Here is a 14,722-nt window from a genome sequence, read left to right on the forward strand (position 1 = left end):
GAGCTTATCTGTTGGTCCATCCTAAAATTACTCTCCAATTTAACACCCAAGTTAGAAACAGTTGATTTTAAGAAACCCGTCAGGGAGCCCAGATCAAATCGGGGACGGTCCACTAAAATCATTCCGTCCAAAAATTACAACTTCTGTTTTCTTTTCATTAAAACTCAAGAAACTTAGGGACAACCAGTCCTTAATGTCATGGAGACATGACAGGAGCTGCGTCACAGAGAGATTATCCTTTTTAAGCGGCAGATAAATCTGACTGTCGTCAGCGTACAGATGAAAGGAAATGCTGTGTTTTCTTAAAATGGACCCTAAAGGTAACAGATATAAAGAAAACAAAAGAGGTCCCAAAACCGATCCTTGTGGGACCCCATAGGAAACCCGAGCTGTGGTGGTTTCATAACCACCTAAACTGACACACATGGTTCTTTCCGCCAGGTAAGATTTGAACCAGTCCAGTGCAGTACCTTGAATCCCCACCAGGTTCTGAAGCCTAGAAATTAAAGTGCTATGGTCTACGGCAGAGGTGGGCACTGAGGGCCGCAGTCCTGCATGTTTTCCAGCATACCCTGCTCTGGCATGTTCTGATTGGCTGGACACACCTGAACCAGGTAATCAGCCATGAGTAGGGCAAGATTATTGGCTGGACACACCTGAACCAGGTAATCAGCCATGAGTAGGGCAAGAGTATCTGGAAATCATGCAGACACACCGGCCCTCGAGGCCTGGAATTGCCCACCCGTGGTCTACGGTGTCGAATGCTGCAGTTAGGTCCAGCAGACCTAGAACAACATAATCTCCAGCATCATTGGCCAAGAGAATGTCGTTGCTGACTCTTAGCAGTGCCGACTCCATACAGTGCAGGGGTCTGAACCCAGACTGGAAGACTTCAGGAATTTTATGTTGGTTTAAGAAATCCTTCAGCTGTGAGTAGACCACTTTCTCCAAGAGTTTAGAGATATAAGGCATCTTGGAGATGGGTCTAAAATTGGCCAGTACAGCACTGTCCAGGCTGGGTTTTTTAAGTATCGGCTGAACCGTTGCATGTTTAAAGGTGGAGGGGACGACACCAGCAGCCAGACTGCTGTTGATAATAGAAAGGACCGTCTGTGCAACACTGGGGAAGACCTCCTTGAAAAACTTAGGAGGGATGGAGTCTAGGGGAGAACCTGATGGCTTGCTTTGACTGACTAATTCTTTTAAAAATTGAAGAGACGCTGGCTCAAATTCTCTAAATAAAGCTGGGGAGAGAACACAGGTCGAAGGGTCGGAGGAAGGTAGAGTAATGCCAGCCCTTATATTTGATACCTTATTGTTAAAAAACTGTAAAAACATATTGCACAGGTCAGTGGAAGCTTCTAAGGAACCCGCCTGTGGAGGATTAAGATGATAGACTCTTATCATTTTAAAAAGCACCCGTGGGTTATGCTGATTAAGAACAATAATATTAGCCAAGTACTCTTGTTTAGCAAGTTTTACAGTGCCCTGGTAAAAGTGCCAACAATTCTTCAAGATTTGTAGTGAGATCTGCAGTTTGTCCTTCCTCCACCTGCATTCAGCTTTTCTACAGGCCCTCCGAGCTGCCCGGGTTCTCTCATTGAACCAGGGCTCAGGTTTAGGACGGGGCTTTAGTGTCTTTAGAGGAGCCACAGAATCCAGGATGCTGATGCAGGAGGAATTGAACTAGGAACTCAGCTCAAGAACATCAGCAGCAGAGGGAGGGACAACGAGGTGGTTAAAAGCAGAGGAAAACTGACCAGGAGTGGAAGAGTTAAAAATCCTGCGGCGCTGAGGAGGGGCGGTAGATTTAACAGCAGTGCGTGAAAGTCCAGCTTCAAAAACTACAGGCATGTTGTCTAAAACAGCTATGTCACAGATCTCAATGTTAAAAACAGGTAGTCCATGGGAGAAGACGAGATCCAGTACGTGTCCTTGTTCATGAGTGGTTCCAGACACCCACTGAACAAGATTAAAAGAGTCAATGATCTCTAAAAAGTCCTTCACCAAAAGCTTTTCAGGGCAACACACATGAATATTAAAATCCCCAACAATAAGAACACGATCGTAAAGTGGCATCATTTCAGCCAAAAAGTCAGAAAATTCCTTCAGAAAATCTTTGTTGTACTTGGGAGGTCTGTAAACGACAGCGCACAGCACCGGGTCGGACCTCCCCACCTCAAAAGAAGTCCTCTCAAAGCTGGGCTATGATGATAGCACACAGTGTCGTTTACACTTAAAATCGTTTGTAAAGACAGACACATAGGGCTGTGACAGTGTGGGATTTTTTATCACCATCGCTGTGATGAAGCAGCAAGAGTCATGGTGTCTGTCGGGACTCTTGATGCCCCCCCCACCCCAAATCCTGCGGCGCACGTCGCGCACTCAATAACGCATGCAGCTTGCAATGGAAATGAATACAATGGAAATTAATGAGAACGCAGTATATTTATTATCAAACTTACAAATAACAGTAACAACAACTAAATAAATAACTTAACTAAATATACAGGTAAACATTAGCAACCTTTGAGAACAAAAAAATGGAACAAAAATGAGCAGCTGCTGCTGCTTTTATTTGCCAATCTTCATGTTTCGTGACAGGAACACCAACATGTTAACCTTGTCAGGCTTGAGAGAAGACCTTAACAGGGTAACGATGTTGCCAGCCGCACTAAACACACGCTCCGATGGCGTGCTTGTTGCACAGTCAGTCAAGTATTTCCTTGCAAATCTTTTATAGCAGAATCGAGCCTGATTATCCCGCCACCAGGCAAGCGGATCAGAGTGCAGATCCAGGGCCTCCTCCTGCAAATACTTCGTTACTTCACGGACTCTTTTTGGAACCGGATTGGAGGATTGTGCTCTTCTCTTTCCAAGCAGGTCCGCAAGTTTCTTTTTTTTCGGAGGAGAAGGTGACGCACTTTCTCCTTCTCCCTCTCCAGCCACAGCAGCACTCATTGCAGCCTCTCCACCCCCGATATCACGCCGGTCCTCGGGCATTGCCAGCATCTCCTCCAGGAGCGCATTTTTAGTGTCATGTTGAGGGTTGATGTCCGCCTTGTGCATGGGGCAATAAATGACGCCTTTTCCAACAGTTGCTGTGATGCAGGTGCAGTATATTTGTCTTTCAAGACTTCAATCATCTTCTGTTTTATGTTGCGCGTCAACTCCGTGTCTTCATTGGTTGGCAGCAAAATATCCTCAGTTAATAATTGCAGGACTGGTAAAACAGAGGACGCTGTAACGGTCTTCTCGGAAGACTGCGCATCTGTAAAATCTGCTACCTTTTTCAGCGCTGCATTGATGGATTCTAGCACTTCGATGTCCTGCCACGTCGGAATCAAATGTTGGCTGCGCCGGTCATCCATCAAAACCCGCTTAATGGCTGGGATTTGCTTCAGAATGCGCGGAACCATTTTCTGTTTTGTGCCCCACCTTGTAGGACAATCCTATGAAAACATTAAAACAGTTGTAATGCCCGATAAATGATTAGGCTAAGTTTTTTGTCCTGTGCAATAAAATATATTCTTTTATACACCGTGACCGTGCCGCTGTCTACAGTCCTCATAAACATATTAACAATAATTAGAAATAGCATTTCTTTATAGATTACTTTTTTGTTATACTTTTGAGTTTAAAATGAATTATACAGCAGGTTTTATCACCGTTTGCAACCCTTTATTACGTAAATTGTTCAAAGTTTCAACACGTTGCGTCTGGACGAGTGCGTTTTTTTTCACAATCATTGAGTGTGTTACCTGAAAGAAAAAAAAAACTTCTAAGAAAGTAGATTCAAAGTTTAGCGCACAACTCACCAGAACTAAGCCGTGTTAGGGCAGGTTGTGCTCCACTTGCTCTTTCTGGAGCTTTTTCTTCTTCTGCCAGCTCTGGGAGAAAGCAGTCACCAAATTTCTGCAGACACCCATCGCTCGGGCAGTGCAGTCCTTTTCTGACTTCATCGAATTGGTGACGGCTAAATGTAGATTATGTCCAAAGCAATTTAGCCATGTCCAGCCAAGCTTCCGGACGGCAGCCACAATATTTGCTCCATTGTCCGTTGTAATGGAGATCAGTTTCCTCTCATCCAGGGACTACTCTTGGAAGGAGGATCTGAAGGCTTCTGCCAGGTTGTCAGCTGTGTGGCTTTCTGGCGTGAACACAGTCTCCAGGCACTTTGATTTTAGTTCCCAGTTTGCGCTCTGATAATGCATGGTCAGGCTCATGTATGGCATGTTGTTTACGCTTGACCACATATCAGCTGTCACTGAGAAATAATCGAGTATTTTTTTTTCTTTTTCAAAATTGTTTTTATTGGATTTTAGAGCAGCAATATTAAACACATGATAACAACAATGATTACACTTTTTTTCCCTCCCCCCATTGAAACCTAGAACAAAAGGGAAAAAAAACAAAAAAAAAACAGAAAGGCGATACATAATCGAGTATTTTAACTCCTGTTTCACGCTGTCCTTCACTGACAGATACTTTTCAGGGATCGCTGTTTGAGAAAAGTCCCCTGGTCAGGAAGTACATATTGCTTGTCAAATTCATGTAACATGGCTTTGAACGCTGGCTTCTCAGCGGTACGAAATGGCACCATTTCCTCAACCAAGTAACGAGTGACACTGTCAGTCAGTGCTCGCCACCGATTACTGCCAATTTGGTACTTCACTCCTCTTGCAAAGGCCTCGGAGACTCCCAACTGTCGCTGCTGGCCTGAGGTAGATGGTCTGCTGCTGGTGCTCCCAAGTCCGGCAAACGCCACAGGATGGTTGATTTGCAGATGGGATCTTAAATTTGTCGTATTTCCTCTGGAGACGGAAACTTCTGTACGACATATTGCCTTGTCCAAATTCACCGGCTGTCCCTTGTCAGCCAAGGTGTGTCCAAATATCCGACACAGTATTGGATTTAGAGACTAAATTCATTGCCATTATTATTCTCGAGCGCACGAGCGATATATGGCGTATACCAAATGAAGCTACCGGTAGACATACTTGCTATCAAAATCTAACTAAGTCCAACTGTCTCAGTTACGCTATTTGTTTTTTATGCCTGTGTTTGTGCATTTAATTTAAAATTATCTGTAAACAGTACAAATACTAAAACATGGCAAGCAGTTAATTAAAATCAGACACTCATTAAAAAAGCCCCCCATAATATGTGTAATGGGCTGTCTCTCCCTTGCGCTGGAGGACGCAGGCTTTTTCCACACAGGACAAGAGGACTCGTATATAAAAATTAAATTATCAGCAAAGAGGAATGTGGTTAATGTTTTTATTATAGATCAAATCATGCACCATATGCGTACTAAAAAAAACAACAACAAAAAAAAACGTGCGGTGATGCGGTTATCGTCACAGCCCTACAGACGCAGTCCCTCCTCCCCGACCAGACATCCGCGGTGAGCTAAAGTATGAAAATCCAGCAGGTAAAAGATCCACAAGAACACTGTCCTCACCGGGAGATATCCAGGTCTCGGTAATAGAGAGGAAATCGAGGCAGCGGGAAAGGAGGAAATCCCTCAAAATAAAAGTTTTGTTCACCAGCGATCTGGCGTTTACCAGGCCGAATCTGGAAGCAGCGGCAGCCTGTAGGTTGTGGGACGGAAGCGACCGGGAGAGCTACGACAGGTTCCCGGGATTTACCCCATGCCGGTGGGGGCGAGGAGAGCAGGAGCGGCGGGGATGGTCTCCTCCATCGAAGCCAGCAACAGGAATAATGCAGACGTCAGGTGGATCCAGGGAGCGCCAGGACAGCATGGAGCGGGGAAATAATCCAAAGCCTGTTCGGGAAGAGGACGGGAGCACGCCCAGATGCCCTTCAGCTTCACAAGGCGGCCCCCGCGCTTGCCGCGTTTCCAATGACGCTTCTGCCGCAGGAAGAGGGCCGACGCCCTGAGCAGGTAAGCTGGGATGCCCGAAGGCAGAGGAGGTAGTGTTTGGCAACCATACAACTTGGAAAAACTTAGATCAGAGTTGGTAAATTGATGATCCAAAAGAAACTGACGATATACCGTATGTATCTTCCGTGTGTAAAAATATTTTGTGCTGAAAAACTTCGCTTTTGTATAAAACTTCAAGTAACCCAGAAACATGTCATCACCTAACGGACAAACGTCGAGCAGTGACTTGAACGCGGTAAACAGCAGGACGTGACCGTACAGAACAAATGAAGTGCGTGGAGGGGATGGGGGATTGGGGGGTGGAATCCACGGCACACGTCTGTGCAGAACCGGGGCCTGTGATCCGTATGGATCATGGATCATCCGCGCAGCCTAGTAGCTTCTCCTGGGATTCGGTGTCAGACCGTAAAACCTCATCACCCGCGAACCTCATCACCCGCGGGACGTCATCACTGCGGACCCACACTTTATTTATTTGAACTTACAGAGGACTCGTATGGTGTGTGATTTGAACTATAAACATATTCATCTTTGCTAATTATTGTGTATTCTCGTGCGGTTATGGACAAATGTTGGACACCCTGGGCACTATGTCAATTAGGTTTCTTTTAGGTTCTACGTGTTGGGCGGCCGCGGCGTCACTCCCTCCCGATTCCCCCGCTGGAGCGGCAGACGTTACCCCCCACGCCGTGGGGCCTGTGTAGCGCGGGCAGCACGGGGGTCCACCGGCAGCTGCGCCCGAACCGCACAGGGTCCGAACGTCGGCTCCCCTCTCGCTAAGGGCGCCGGAGGAGGGAAAGGAGAGGCGAGGAGCCTGCGGGGCGAGGGTGGAGCGCAGGCGTCCCGATGTCTCTGCACTTCTGTCAAAAGTAGCAGGAAAATATACGTCTGGATGCGCTACGAGCTCTCCATGGGAGTGTGAATTCAGTGCGGCAGGAAACATCGTCAGCCCGTTAAGATCCTCAGTGATAGCTGACACGGTTATCATGTTGGTGTTCTGGTCACGTAACATGAAGACAGACAAATAAAAGCAGCAGCAGCACGATTCACTAAAGCAGCCAAACAGACAAACACGTGTTCACTTTTTTTTTGCACTTTAAAAAAGGTTGTTAATGTTTAGCCTATGTTGAACCTTTCCTGCGGTGACTTTTCTTTTTCTGACAGTGGTCGGAAAACGTTGGCGGATCTTCCTTTGGGGTTATAAGCTACATACGTTCTTGAGTTTGCCACTCGGCCGCTGGGGGGTTTTGTGTTGGGCAGGTGCCTGTATTCTAGAGCATTGGCCAGAACAGCAATGTTACTGTAACCCAGGGGTCGGGAACCTATGGCTCGCGAGCCATATATGGCTCTTTTGATGGTCACATGTGGCTCGCAGACAAATCTTTATAGTTTTTTTTTTCATTAGACCAGTCCTTCTCGGGCGCGATGCGATGCCAGAGGCGCGCAGTAGTAGCAGTGCTTAGAGAGAGAAATCTACGCCAGCGCTATCAGTTACTATTATCTATTATTTCACAGAGTTTGTACCAGCTGGAAACCTGTGAATTGCCGTGCCTAAAACTGCGCGCTCCCGTCTCTGAGAAAGAGCGCGCAGATGCGGGGAAAGGATGTGTGAGGGAGAAAGCAGAGGGTGGGGGTGAGGTGTTGTGGGGACAGGCTGCAGGTGAATCGCGCTGGGATTGTAAAAACGTAAAACCCGCTGCCCGTCACTCACTGCGGCGTGTGAGTGTGTGTTTGGCTCCCCGTCTGCATGTGATCAGTCTGTCTCACATCTACAGAACATTCAGACCTAAGATCACGTTTCAAGTCTCAACGCCTGAACGAAGCAGAAACTCACCACGTATCAACCAGACTAGACCATCAGCAGAACTACCACGAGAAATACTCATCATTTATTAGCAACAGAATAACAATGTTATTAAAAAGAATCCACAGACTTATTGTACTTTAAAAATGTTGAAATTAAATCAAATGCACACATTCATTTGTATATTTAGTTTTAAACAAATTGTCGCGGACTGAGTTGGATGGCTGTTGGGCCGCGTTAAAAGTTCTGGAGTTCATTGAACGCGTCAAGCAGAGATCTGATTGGCCCTCAGTTCTGTCGCTCAGCCTGTTGTTAGGTAGTTTGGACCAATGGGGTTCAGCTATGGGCCGAATAAGGGAAATGGGAGGGGCTGCAGCGGTAGCAGGGGAATATAAAGTTGGGAGAAGCGCTCTCGTGTCGGCAGGAGAGATTCAGGAGTTGCTGAATTTATTGAACGGCGTTTGTTGCGGTCTGCAGTAACCAGAATAAAGAACTTTAAAAGAGGTTAAGTCTCCGTGCCTCAGTGTGGGGAAGGGACACTACATTATTGTATGGCTCTATCGAAATTACATTTCAAAATATGTGGCATTTATGGCTCTCTTGGCCAAAAAGGTTCCCGACCCCTGCTGTAACCTAACAGACTTCTTCTTTCTTTCAGATTCTTGTCCATCACAAACACAAGAACCTCGGAGAGCAGCTCCAGTGGAAGGTCAGGGCAGATGACAAGTATGTTTCTTTCTCACTATCGTTTTAGGAAAATTGACAAGAACTCCAGTCAGTCATAAAATATTGTCTTTTTTTTAGCTTCAGAACACCGCACAATGAGGAGATGACGGCAGCAGTGAAAGATGTGGAACCAAATTGGAGTTTCCACCAAGTTAGAAGTAAGCACCAACATGAAGTTGGATTTACACAACTCGCCATAAGTTAGAGATAATGTAAGAGACTCAATGTCAATAATCAGTGTTACTTTCTTTTCAGAGATTTTTTGAATAGGATTGCAATTGTATTAATGTGATAGACGGCTCATTTAGTGTTTCCATGTTTTAAGACCAAATACTAAGTTACAATAACGATATAGCATTGACAATGGATAATTAAGATAAGCCACTGTGACAGTTTACATGGCACATTTTAAATATTCCACTTTGGAAACATGTTTGCAATATGTTGACCTCATCTTCTGTACATTTCATATTTCCATCGACTAGGACCTTGCAATCGAGCTATTGACAGTCTCAAGTGCAAAGAGAGAGAATGGAGATAGAAGCAAGGAGGAGGTCAAAAGGAGGACCAGTCAGCATGATCAGGTGAGTTGTCCTATTTGTGACCTTGTTTCATTTACTCAGGTCATGCATGGTCCAGTTGAACTGTCTGTGTGTGTGTATGTTGTTTCCTCTGATTAAAATAATATTTTCCTTTCCTGTTGGTCCACAGCTCTTCAAAAAGAGGGTCAAAATTGCTGAGAAGATTCTCAATCAAGAGGATCTGTCATATATAAAAAGAGCCAATGCAAACTATGTCAGCGACGAGGAAAGTGACGAGGACAAACCATCTTATTATCAAGCCTCGCCAAAGTGGCGCTCCACTAGGCTAACCAGGGTAATGCTGAAATGCCATAAAGCCTGGGATGAAAACTAGAGGAGTGGAATCGAGCCAAAATTACGCATGAGACACTCAACTGGCTTTACTGAAGGAAACCCACCACCAGTCAAGAGCTGCTATCTGGCAGAAGAGAAAAAAAGGATGCAGGTTTGATTCAATGAAGTTCATTGTGTCTATAAGTTCTATTAAGCACTTAAATTGTTTTTTTTTATCAGACACTGGGTTTGTTTTGTGTAAAACCTACCGACATGTTTCGGCGGAATGCCTTCCACCTTCGTCAGGGTCGTCATCAGATGGTGGCGTGTGACGTCTTTAAAAACAGCTGATTTGTGACTGAGGCGGAGTCACCTGTCAAACTTTGACAAGTGACTCCGCCCCTTGATGTCCGTCTTTCTCTGGAGGATGTTGCTCCAGGTGTGAGAGAGCAGGAAAGCCCCCTCATCCCGGTTCATGGAAGAACACAGCTGGAGCGGGAACTGCAGGACTTCACACAGCGACACTCGCTTGACAAAGAAACAGAGGAAAACCTGAGAGGACATCTACGCAACGTGCACAGCAGTGAGTACGAAAAAACAAAAACACGCCACATAGAAAAACTTGAAAAACTAATAGCCAAAGCAGGAAAAAAGCAAGAACTAAAAAATACCATAAATGATAAATGGATTTCCAACCCATCAAAACACACACTATCCGAAGCTGAACGCAGTGTATTATCACACGGATTAAACTACGCCATAACCCCAAAACAGATCCCGCATGAGGAGTTCATCGTAGCCACCGAATTAGCATGTGAAAAAATACAGGACCCAGGAGAAAAAGCAGCACTACGCAATGAAATAGCAGGCATTCTCAAAACCGCAAAACTACCACCTAGTAACATAACCAAAGAAGAAATGGCAGCCATCCACAATCTGAAAAACAATAGAGAAATCACAATACTACCAGCAGACAAAGGCAGAACCACAGTCATCATGGACACAGAACAATATGAAAAACAAATGAATGAGATGCTTCAAGACCGGAACACCTATGAGGTCCTGAAAAGAGACCCCACAGAAGCAAAGAAGAGAAAACTCAAGACTGTACTCAAACAGTTACAGGAGGAAAAGAAAATAGACAAACAAACCTATAACCATCTCATACCAACAGCCAGCATCATCCCCCGGATCTATGGCACTCCAAAAATACACAAACCTGGAGCACCACTAAGGCCCATAATAGACAGCATGGGATCAGTAACATACAACCTATCCAAATTCATCGCAGATATTTTGAAACCCCTCCTAGGAAACACAGATTACCATTGTGAAAATGCAAAACAGCTGGCAGAAGAACTCAAAAACACAAAGATGGAAGCAAACGAGATATTCATTTCACATGACGTAATATCATTATTCACCAGGACTCCAGTAGAAGCCACACTACAAATAGTGCAGGAACAGTTAACAGCAGACAAATCACTAAGGAAACGCACAAACCTTACAGTTAATGACATTACACAACTCCTCCAGTTAATTACTACATCCACGTATTTCCAATACCGCAACACAATTTACAGACAAAAAGAAGGCTTTCCCATGGGCGACCCACTATCAGCCACAATGTGCAGCTTTTTCATGGAGGACCTGGAAAAGAGAGCAATAACATCCGCACCAGAGCACTGCCGTCCAACCTTGTGGAAACGCTACGTCGACGACATTCTGGAAAAGATCAAAGCAGGACACACGCAGGAGATCACAGACCATTTGAACACGATGGACGATACGGGACAAATCAAATTCACACATGAAGAGGAAAAAGACAACTCCATCAACTTCCTGGACATCAACATCAGACACATGGAAAACAAAGACATAAAAATAAAAATACACAGGAAACCAACTCACACAGACCAATATTTATTATGGACCACTCACAAAATATCTGTCGTAAGAACCTTGTTTGAGCGTGCAGAGCTGGTAACGGACGGGGAGGACAAAACGGAGGAGAAGAAACACATAAAAAATGCACTAACCAGGTGTCAATATCCTCAATGGGCCATAAAAAAGGGACAAACACAGGTGGAGCAGAGGAAATGCAAGGAAGTAGAGAAGGAAAAACTGAGGAAAAAAACAGAAAACAAAGGAATGGTTACATTGCCATACATCAGAGGAATCACAGAACGCATCCAAAGAGCCATGAAAAAGCATCACATCAGCACCCCAGTGAAACCGTATAAAAAACTCAGGCAACTACTGGTTCACCCAAAAGATAAGATTGAACAAAATAAAAAATGCAATGTCATTTATGAAATCCCATGTCACACCTGCAATAAAACATACATCGGAGAAACAGGACGCTCCTTCATCACAAGAAAAACAGAACATCAAAAAGAATGCGAAAAGGAAACAAACAAAATACTAACAAGAGCCAGACGACAACAGGCAGTTCAAAAAAACATGAAATCAGCCATAACGGATCACTGCAAACAAGAAAACCATATCATGGACTGGGAAAAGGCCAAAGTCCTCCGCACCGAAGACAACAGACACCGCAGATGGATCATGGAGGCGGTGGAGATCAGAAAACGAGCCCACACTTCCATGAACCGGGATGAGGGGGCTTTCCTGCTCTCTCACACCTGGAGCAACATCCTCCAGAGAAAGACGGACATCAAGGGGCGGAGTCACTTGTCAAAGTTTGACAGGTGACTCCGCCTCAGTCACAAATCAGCTGTTTTTAAAGACGTCACACGCCACCATCTGATGACGACCCTGACGAAGGTGGAAGGCATTCCGCCGAAACATGTCGGTAGGTTTTACACAAAGAAAAACCCAGTGTCTGATAAAAAAAAACAATTTAAGTGCTTAAAGGATGCAGGTTTGTTTGTGGTTTTTGACTTATTTATTTATTTTGTAATAAAATATTTTTGAGTAATACCGGTTTTCTGTTACCTTTTATTTCTTATATATTTTTGAGATGACTGGTATCTTGAAATATCCTGACTTACATCACTAGTGTTTGTTCTTCAGATATGTCTGCTGGCCATATGTTCCAAATCCTAACTTCAGATATGACTAGTATAAGGACATCAGATATCAACAGATGACATGGATAGAATCTGGAAATATCCTGACCTTGGATATCACTAGTGACGCATCTGATATCTGGAGAGAATCTCATCTCCAGATTCTATCAGAATAAAAGTGTCCCATACTCGGAGTTGATATGCTCAGGACATGAACTTAGAAACAGTCATGTCCGGAGAGTATCCACTGTAGATATCACCAGATATGGGGTATTTCTGAGGATATCCAGACAAATATATGTCCTGATTCTGGGGGCTTTTGCGCAGTGTGTATGCTTGGTATGTCATCAACAGGTGCTCAAAGAATACAACATTCAGCACCACGTCATTTAGTGTATTTTTGGTCACTATTGATGAAAGCATCAATACAGATATTGCACAACTGTGCATATTTATTAGAGGTGCTGAAGAGACCGTCACAGCAGAGTTTCTTGAGTTGAGCGACACAACAGCTGATGACATAGTTAGCTCTCTAGTTACTGTGCTGGATAATGTTGGAGTGAATTGGTCACATGTCAGTCTGGTCACTGATGGCGCCCAATCAAAGGTCAGGAAGAAGGCAGGTGTTACCACAAAATTCTGGCAGCAAACCAGGAAAAGATTCTTCGACTTTTCCTTGTGTTTTGCTCACTTGAATGACAGTAAATTAGTTGCTGCACAGGATCTGAATCATGACATTGACGGCCGGGTGAAGTTTAAGGAGAGAAAGGAGGTTAACTCAAAACTCTTATGTTTACAAATGTGATGGCTAGACCTCCAGGACCACAGAGTCCTGCGTGATGTTCACGGAGAATTTTATTAACAAGGACTGGGAAATGAAGTAGTATGTCCTACAAACCTGAGCTATGCACAGATCCCAATTCAATTCAATTCCTTTTATTTATCTTTCCCAATATCACAACAATAGTCATATCAATGGGCTTTTTAATAAACATGAAATCATGAAGAACATAAAGTCATATAATTTAATAAGTTAATAACGAAACAGAACTAAACAGACGATGCTAAACTACTGGTAGGCATCCCTGCCCTTAGACCCCCTCTTCTCCTCAAAGCAGCGGTAGACGAGTGGCGTCTTGAAGCTAAAAAGCCTGTGGTTCTAAAGAAATACACAAACATATAAAACATAAATCACATGCAGCTGTTCCCCAAATGCTTTGTTCACAACATGTTGAGGTTAGGGTTAGTTTTTTCTTAGCTCTGCTTTCTTAGCTCTGCTTCCTGTCTTATTGTTAAGGTTCTCGCTGCTGTCTTAGTCTGAGTTTGATTTACCTTGACACAATCTCCCCTTGATCGTTTGCACCAGTGTCCTGTCAGTCCTGTTAGAATATATATACATGTCTTTTCACTGCCTTCCTCTGGTGCTGGTACATACTGTCTGCTTCCCTGTCAGCATGTTTACTCCACCACTTGGTTCTTTGGTTTTCCCTGCTTGGCTGCGCCTTTTTTATCCAAATAAATCCCTTGTCCTTGGAACTGCCTGCCTCCGATCTCTGCATTTGGGTCCTTCACCAACCCCTCCACGCAACACAGGAACATGTGTGAAAAATATAAACTGGAAACCCCGAAGTCAAAATTGGAAACCCCCTGAAAGTGGTAAAGAATGAGAGAGCAAAGGTCCTTTGAATAACTTCAGAGAGAAAGTTCACCTCTTACCTAGGGCTGTGACGATAACCGCAACACCGCACTTTATTTTTACGTTTTACATATGGTGCGTGATTAAACTATAATAAACACATTAAACGCATTCATCTTTGCTGATAATTTCCTTTTTCTCCTAGTCCTGTGTTCAGACTTTCCTTCTTTCTTTCAGACTGTTGTCTCCTTTTCTCCCACCGCGCCTGTCACTCTCTCTCGTAGGCGCGCGCTCTCACTGTCTGCTTCTGCGCTGCACGTGGCACACGGCTCCCTTTACTCACACAGGCGGGCGCTTTCAGGAGCACACATCCTCATTCTATAACAGAAGTTTCCGTCTGACGAGGAAATACGACAAATTTACTGCGTTTTAATTATTAATTTCCATTGTATTCATTTCCATTACAAGTTGCGTGCGTTCTTGAGTGCGCGACACGGCCGGAGGGGGGGGGGGGGGGGTATTACTGTTCTCCTTCACTCCGTAACACCAGAGAGCACAGGTGAAACTCGCGTGCAGCTCCAGATCGGTCCACTGCAGAAGAATCAACACACACCCCCAACACACGTGTGCGCGCCTTCCTCCTATTCCTACACAAGATGCTCCGCGCTCACACACACAGTCAATCTACAACACCTTTAGTTAGTTCACAAGTTAGATAGGTAGTTGTTAGTTGTTACTGTTATTTGTTAATAAAGAATAGTA

At 44.5% G+C, this 14,722-nt stretch overlaps 1 protein-coding gene and 1 long non-coding RNA gene across 2 annotated transcripts in view; one reads left to right on the forward strand and one right to left on the reverse strand.

The window, feature by feature from the left end:
• LOC105358171 (gastrula zinc finger protein XlCGF57.1-like) overlaps positions 1–14,722 on the reverse strand; it is a 39,340-nt gene that overhangs the window by 18,391 nt on the left and 6,227 nt on the right. The gene's annotated exons all lie outside the window — the stretch shown is intronic.
• Positions 8,902–9,194, forward strand: LOC111949010. Its single transcript, XR_002875029.1, has 2 exons — positions 8,902–9,022; positions 9,150–9,194. It is a non-coding gene; the product is annotated as an uncharacterized LOC111949010 (long non-coding RNA).

This window comes from Oryzias latipes, chromosome 2 (assembly GCF_002234675.1).
Source record: "Oryzias latipes chromosome 2, ASM223467v1".
NCBI classification, from domain to species: Eukaryota; Metazoa; Chordata; class Actinopteri; order Beloniformes; family Adrianichthyidae; genus Oryzias; species Oryzias latipes.